The sequence below is a fragment of the Arachis ipaensis genome, chromosome B03, assembly GCF_000816755.2.
Source record: "Arachis ipaensis cultivar K30076 chromosome B03, Araip1.1, whole genome shotgun sequence".
NCBI classification, from domain to species: domain Eukaryota; kingdom Viridiplantae; phylum Streptophyta; class Magnoliopsida; order Fabales; family Fabaceae; genus Arachis; species Arachis ipaensis.
In genome coordinates, this window is record NC_029787.2 from 86,142,012 (window position 1) to 86,150,572 (window position 8,561).

The following is an 8,561-nucleotide window of genomic DNA, read 5'->3' on the forward strand; positions in this document are numbered from 1 at the left end:
ATTTCTTATGCACGATAAATTTTATCTATCGAGCAATTAAATTCTGACATCTTACTATATAAATCAATCTAAGAAAATTTACAAAATTTAGAATTGATTTGATATGCCGTAGAGTTTAAATGAATACTCATTAAATCTGCGGAAATGATTAGGAGCCGATAAATGCCAATTGTGATTAGTATTGTTTTGTGTTGTTTAATTCTCTTATTTTGTTACTAATTTATTTTCTTAAACGGAAAAGATTGAAATTATATAAAACAAGTTTTGTAGGTATTTTTCTAGTGTCCTAATCCTAACTCTCGATATATATGCTAATTATATTATAAAAGATATATATGAAATATGAGGTTTTTTTATCATTATGATTTATAAGTATGCATGTGATAACAATACCATAAGAAATTGAGCTCTGAACTCTTGTCCACAACTCTTTTCATAATATCTACCTAGAGAATACACATAAAGAAAAGAGAGTATGTGTGAGCGTAGTGGTGGGGATACATAGGTTGGGATAGAGTTATGCAACCTTTTTACGTAAGATCCGCAGATTTAAAATCGGGAAGAATACCAACATTTGGAGAGTTTGTGGATAATTTACTAGAAGATGTCTCAAAGAAAGAATTATTTAATCTGTTTAAGTGGACAGAGCAGATAAACGACATATATCTGTCTCGCAAAGAGAGGTATGGGAAGATTCATTTGTTTGCTTTCATACGGTATACTACGAAAGGAGGTGTATTGAAAGCAATAAATGAAATGAACCGAATGCGGCTATGGACTAAAGAGATTTATGTGGGAAAGGCTAAGTATAGGAGGAATGTCAATGTCAAGGCAAAGCAGGATAAGAAAGATGTAGATAATAATAGTTCTTTTGCGGAAGGACTCTTTGATCGTGGGAAAAATTATGTACCCAGGGAGGATTGCTTGAAAAGCGTGCAAATAAAAAGAATCTCTATTGTTGAACACGACTACACCAAGGATGTTGAATCAGGTAATGAACCGATGAAGCTGCATTAGGACATGGCAGCAGAGATGATGACACATGATTCATGGAAGGAGGATCAAGATGAGGGCAGAATGGACTTTGCCGTTGCGAATTTGGATGAATGGCAGCACGGGTTTTTGAAACAGAAAACGGATAATCCTATAATTCAAATGGCAGTTATGGTTTGTACAGATTCTATTGGATCTCATTCAGGTAGCAATGAAGGAGTATTTGAGAAAATGGTTACCTGGGATTATGGAGGGCTAAGGGAGGGAGAGGCTGATTTGTTGAATTTAAAATCTAATGTGGGCTGGTTGCCAGATAAGTGGCCCAATAGATTTATTCAGCATAACAAAGAGAAGCCATGGGATGTGGGCCAATACCAAACAAGCCCACTTGATGGAGCTGAGATTGGGCCTTTGGTGGGCTGGGTAAGCTTACCCAGACAACACCAAGAGGAGCTTGACATGGGTAGGGGAGGATCATCGATTTTTGATGGAGAGGGGCATGGTTCCGGACGCAATGATAGTGTTGTTGCAGTGACATTTGACAACGAGTACTTAGTCCTATGTCTCCATAAGGCTGTGTTAGTGGCTATCACTGGGCATCTGACGGAGATATTGGAATCAATTAATGGTGGTAGAACATGATGTCTTTGTTATTTATGTGTATTTTGATTTTTATTAGCTATAAATGGTGATGTTTAAAGTTGTTTGTAAACTTTCAATGATTAATTTATTATGTTAAATATTAAAAAATTAAATTTTATTATGTTAAAAATGATTGAATTTAAATATTTAAAAGTATATATTTAATTTTCAATATTTTTAGTTTATATTTAATTAAACTGACCTTGATAAGCACACATTAATAAAACAGAGCCAACTGAAGATAGTTAAAATGGGGTTAGGGTTCAAAAAGGGCTTAGGATTTTTTTTATTTAAAATGAAGTAAAAACGAGGATGGAATAGGGAGAGGGATGATGGCAAACTACATGGAGGAGGAAGGAGAGATACAACTCCCGCGACAGAAGATGCAGCAGTGGTAGCGACACCATTGGCGACGAAGACAGAGGGAGAAGCTCTACCTCAGGTAACAAAACAGGATCAAGGCGAGTGCATGAAGTGTAAACCTCGCTAAATTAGCAAACAATTAGTCGATAAATTAAATTTTAAAAAAGAAAATTAAAACTATGATATTATATTAAAATATAATAGAGCTCTTTAAAATGAGAATTTTGACACTAATTTCAAAGAATTTAGCCTAAGATTGGGCCGAACGAACCAAACCGATTGAACCGAGCCCGTGGGCCCAACCAAATCACTTAACATATGAGCTAAGGCTCATATCCTCCCCTTTCAGCATGTAAAACACGTTGAGGATGCCAAGAAGGGGGAAGAACTTGTGGTAAGCTCCAAAACCCTCATTATGATTTAAATCCACCATAACTTCTTGCTCTGAGCTCCAATCGCCGTACCGTTTGCGGCCACGCGTCCACCGCGTCGAGCTCTATGATTCTATCAGATCAATTTTATAGTTATCCTTCAATGTCACCCAGCCTCTCTATTCCTCAATTTTTGAAATTAAAGAGAATCCAAGTTGAGAAATTATTGATTTTGGTTCTCTAGGTTCAATCTAGCTTGTGGAGCTTGTTGGACTTGGCTCTCTTGGTCCGTGGATACGGTAAGAATTATTAACCCTAGTTAATTCATTGAGTTAGTGTATGATTATTGAATTTTATATACGGGTATTTGAAATTAGGTGTGTATACATATATTGGAGTTTGATTTTGGGCATTGAAAGGCTTGGTAAAGGATTAGTGTTGATGCTTTGGTGATTTTGGACCTTGGAGTTGTGTTTGGCTTAGTGGGTTGCCTTGGACAAATGTGAAAATCGGCCAAGGTATGGTTTAGGTTTCGCGTATTTAATATATAATGTTCTGTAAAAACTTAGGCTAGAGAACCATAGGATAAGCTGGAATGATTATGTGTATTGAATGTTTAGCGATAATGATATGATTTGAGCATGTGTGGTGTTCACTTGATTTTGTTGGTATTGGAATGATGAATGATGATGATGATGTTCGAAGAACTTGTGATCATGGCAATATGTATACATAGGTTCGTATGTTGATGTTTGTTGACAAACTTGTGAAGTTTAAGTTGGAGTGAGATGTTATTGAGTTGAGAAATGGTAGGATTGTAAAGATTGTTATGATATTGTTAAAGGTATGATATATTGATGATTATAGGTATGATGAGTTGGGTTGGAATGAGTTTTAAAAAGAAAATGAGGTTTTGAAACTTTTGTGAAATTTGGTTTTTGGCCAAACTTTGGCGACCCATAACCTGGCTTCCAAACCTCCAAATGATTTCAAACTTATTTTATATGAAAATTGGGTCTATGAAGTTTATGCCATTTGAAGAACAGAGGAAAATTAATTTAAAACAGAAAAGTTATGCGCGTCGGAAGTTGGGATTAAAAAGGGTGGAATTCTGCAGCTTTCAGACTTGTGCAAATTTTTGGAAAAACGTACGCCCACGTGTACGCGTGACTCGGCATTTGCGTACGCGTTCAGCTGCTTGCGACGCGACCAACCCTTTTGGGTTGGGATTCTCGCGTACACGAGTGATGACTTTTCATGCCCACGCATATGCGTGGCCGGGGATTTGCGTACGCGACCATTCGCTCACCATGCGACCAACCCTTTCGGGTAGGATTTCTCGCGTAGGCGAGCAGGGGCTTGCGCACGCGAACAAGGGTTTCCGCATGCCTACGCGTACGCGTGGCCCCTGTTTTCTGCAAAACTGGATTTTGTATTTTTAAATCAAATTTCAGACTTCTAAACCTCTATTCTCATTATTTTAGTTATAAAATATAATACTAAGCCTAGTAGTTAGTTGAAGCTAGAAAATTGAGGTAACTTGGGGATGAAGAAAAGGGGTAAACCTGATGAATTATAAGAGGATGATGTGAAGGCTGAAAGAAGTTATGATGCCATGGCTATGATGAATGATTATGTAATGAATATGAATGGTTATGAATATTATGTGGCTTATGAAATTAATGTTATCTGAGATACGAGTTTTCCTGGGTACAGAATTGTGGCTTTCCACCACGTGTTCTAGGTTGAGACTCGATACTTTGTTGACCCTACATCGTAAGGGTGACCGGGCACGTATAAATTCCCGGGAATGGATATCCCCCATTGAGTAAGTTATATATGAATGAATGAATGTATGAATTATGAATGAAATGAGAAAAAGCTATGCATAGACTCATGGGGATGCGCAACGAAGGACAGTCTAAGGGTTTTGAACTTGTCGGGTTGGCTTGATAATCGACAGATGAGCCTCATCAGCCATAGGACAGACATACATCATGTGCATTCTGTTTGTTTTGTCTGCTATGCATTACTTGAGATTGTCTAACTGAACATATATTATGCTAATTGTATACTTGTTACTTGCACTACCTGCCTTCTACTTATGCTTGAACTTGTCTGTTTGTATGTCTTTGCTAAATCATTGGTGATGGAGGAGCGGAGGAAAGGTGGACAGGTATAGTGTTAAAGTTAGGTTTAAGTTGAGTTTGGAATTCCTTAGAACACCTACCCATTTCTAGTTTCTGTATAGTAACTTAAGTCTTATAATTTGAGTGTCGGCGTTCTAGGATTGCCTCTGGCATTCCCAGGACCTTATATATTATGTGCGTGACACCTTTACCATGCTGAGAACCTTCAGTTCTCACCCCATACTGTGTTGTTATTTTCAGATGCAGGTCAAGAGGCTCCTCGTTAGGCGTCTGGACTTCTGAAGCGGAGTGGTTACTGGGTTGTTTTGTTATTCAGTTTATGTATATATGTACTTAGCTTTCTCTCCAAGAAACTTGTTTATTTTATCCCTCTTAGAGGTTTAAGGAGAGTTAAGGTTTTATCTCTGTATTTTGGGTATTTTGGGATACGTATATATGTATGTAAATATTCTTCGGCAAGCCTTGGCTTCACAGGATGAGTTAGGAGCTAGTTATTCTGTATCCTTGACTCTTTATTCTCTCTTTCTGTTTAGTTACACCTATGATCTTTAACTTGCTTAGCACGCAAGTAATCTCGTTTCCTGAGCGTTGCGCTTTTTATTTTGCGATTTTGTTTTACCCGTTTTTCAAGGCTCCTTGTATATTACTCTTTTTCAGATACTATTATGTATATATTATATTTTAGATATCGTAATACCACACCACCCTTGGTTTACGGCTTAAGCGTAAAGCTTTGTTTGGTAGGGTGTTACATGAAGTCTTTGAAGAAGAATGCATGTGGTTGGCACTAGCTGAGTGTGGCCGGAGGTAGAGAGAGAAGAGAGAAAGAGAGATGAGAAGGTTAAGGAGAGAGAGTGTGTATGTTTTGAAAATGAGGGAGAAAGGTTCGTATTCTGAATTTAAGGTAGTTTATCATCGGATTTACCGGAGGATAAATTTGACGGTAACGTATTGCGGGTCACCAAAATATAGCATTCCACTAATTGGGTTTACCAGCAGATTTTTCTGCTGGTAAATCCCACGCTAAATTTTGCACCTATTTTTTCGTTTTTCCCTCAATTTTTATCGGTGAATTTATTGTCGGAAAAGAAAATCTGCCTGTAATGATTTGACCTGACAAATTTGAACCTAAACTGTCAGTATATCTGCCGGTAAAGCCGATGCTAATGTGACACTAAATTCGATGCAGTATTAAGCATTTTTCTTGTAGTGATAACTAAAATTCCCTATTACAGGAGAGTGTTAAGTTGCATCATTGGTAAAATTTTCTATGCAAAGAGATTGATTTGTCTCGATTGTTACGCATACCGCTTAACGGTTACCTGTGCCACTTGACATTCCACCTCAATATGACATTAGTCGATGACAAACAAATTTTATTGGAGACTGCTGTAACAAATTATTAACAAAGTTAAACATCATGACTGATATGTGTATAAAAGTTGTTGGAGACTAAATTGTTTGTTCAAATAATTCTCAATGACTGACTTAGGGTATTACTTAACAATTATATATATCTCAAGTTCTAAAAACAACAATATTTTTAAAAGAGTAAAGTACCTTTTTGTCCCAACGTTTGGGGTAAGTCCTAAAGTTGTCCCTAATGTTTAAATCATCGTATTTAAGTCTCTAACATTTCACAATTGACTCAATATTATCCTGCCATTAGAGATCTGTTAACAGAATTTACGGCGAGACAAACTTGAGACGATTTTGAAACGTTAAGGACTTAAATAGAACAAAAATGTTGGGGATAAATATAACACCCTAACTTTTAGCACCTCATGATCGCAGTAAAAGTCTGAGCGCTACTTACCTTTATTCCTTTAATTATATACTATGTTTATTTAATATTGAGCCTTCGCAAGTACGAACTGAAAGTTTAATTAAGAAACGGAAAAGTTTTATGTTTAATCACTTAATCACTGGTGCGCGAAATTGTGATCATTCCTTCCTTGGTAATGGCGCTAAAAACTCAATACGCACGTTTATGTTCTTAATTCTGTTTCACAACTTCATACAACTAACCAGCAAGTGCACTGGGTCGTCCAAGTAATACTTTGCGTGAGTAAGGGTCGAATCCCACGGAGATTGTCGGTATGAAGCAAGCTATGGTCATCTTGTAAATCTCAGTCAGGCGAATATTAAATGGTTATGGAGTTTTCGAATAATAATAGTAATTAAACAGAAAATAAAGATAGAGATACTTATGTAATTCATTGGTGAGAATTTCAGATAAGCGTATAGAGATGCTTTCATTCCTATGAACCTCTGCTCTCCTGCTGTCTTCATCCAATCAATCCTACTCCTTTCTATGGCAAGCTTTATGTAGGGCATCACCGTTGTCAATGGCTACATCCCATCCTCTCTGTGAAAAAGGTCCAAATGCTCTGTCACGGCACGACTAATCATCTGTCGGTTCTCGATCATGCTGGAATAGGATTCACCATCCTTTTGCGTCTGTCACTACGCCCAGCACTCGCGAGTTTGAAGCTCGTCACAGCCATCCCTTCCCAGATCCTACTTGGAATACCACAGACAAGGTTTAGACTTTCCAGATCTCAAGAATGGCCATCCATGGGTTCTAACTTATACCACGAAGATTCTAATATCTCGGACTCGGTCCCCTGTATTAGATATCTAAGAGATACTCATTCTAGCTTGTTGCATGTAGAACGGAAGTGTTTGTCAGGCACGCGTTCATAAGTGAGAATGATGATGAGCGTCACATAATCATCACATTCATCATGTTCTTGGGTGCGAATGGATATCTTAGAAGCGGAATAAGTTTGAATTGAATAGAAAAATAGTAGTACTTTGTATTAATTCATGAGGAACAGCAGAGCTCCACACCTTAATCTATGGAGTGTAGAAACTCTACCGTTGAAAATACATAAGTGAAAATAGGGTAAGCATGGTCGAGTGGCCAGCCTCCCATGGAGGTCTAGAGATCTCAAAATGATCAAAAGATAAAACTAAAGATATAAATACAATAGTAAAAAGTCCTATTTATACTTAGACTAGCTACTAGGGTTTACATAAGTAAGTAATTGATGCAGAAATCTATTTCTGGGGCCCACTTGGTGTGTGCTTGGGCTGAGCTTGAAGTTTACACATGGAGAGGTCATTCTTGGAGTTGAACGCCAGTTTGTAACGTGTTTCTGGCGTTTAACTCCACTTTGCAACTTGTTTCTGGCGTTTAACTCTAGAATGCAGCATAGAACTGGTGTTCAACGCCAGTTTGCGTCATCTAAACTCGGGCAAAGTATGGACTATTATATATTGCTGGAAAGATCTGGATGTCTACTTTCCAACGCAATTAAGAGTGCGCCATTTGGAGTTCTTTAGCTCTAGAAAATCTACTTTGAGTGCAGGGAGGTCAGAATCCAACAGCATCAGCAGTCCTTCTTCAACCTCTGAATCTGATTTTTGCTCAGGTTTCTCAATTTCAGCCAAAAATTACCTGAAATCACAGAAAAACACACAAACTCATAGTAAAGTCCAGAAATGTGAATTTTTATTAAAAACTAATAAAAATATACTAAAAACTAACTAAATCATACTAAAAACTATGTAAAAACAATGCCAAAAAGCGTATAAATTATCCGCTCATCACAACACCAAACTTAAATTGTTGCTTGTGTTTTTGCTTTGGATCTTGACTTTAACCGCTCAGTCTCAAGTTTTTACTTGACACCTTCACGCCACAAGCACATGGTTAGGGACAGCTTGGTTTAGATACTAAAAACTATGTAAAAACAATGCCAAAAAGCGTATAAATTATCCGCTCATCACAACACCAAACTTAAATTGTTGCTTGTCCCCAAGCAACTGAAAATCAAATAGGATAAAAAGAAGAGAATATACTATTAATTCCAAAATATCAATGAAACTTAGCTCCAATCAGATGAGCGGGACTTGTAGCTTTTTGCCTCTTGAATAGTTTTGGCATCTCGCTTTTTCCATTGAAGTTCAGAATGATTGACATCTATAGGAACTTAGAATTTAGATAGTGTTATTGATTCTCCTAGTTCAGTATGTT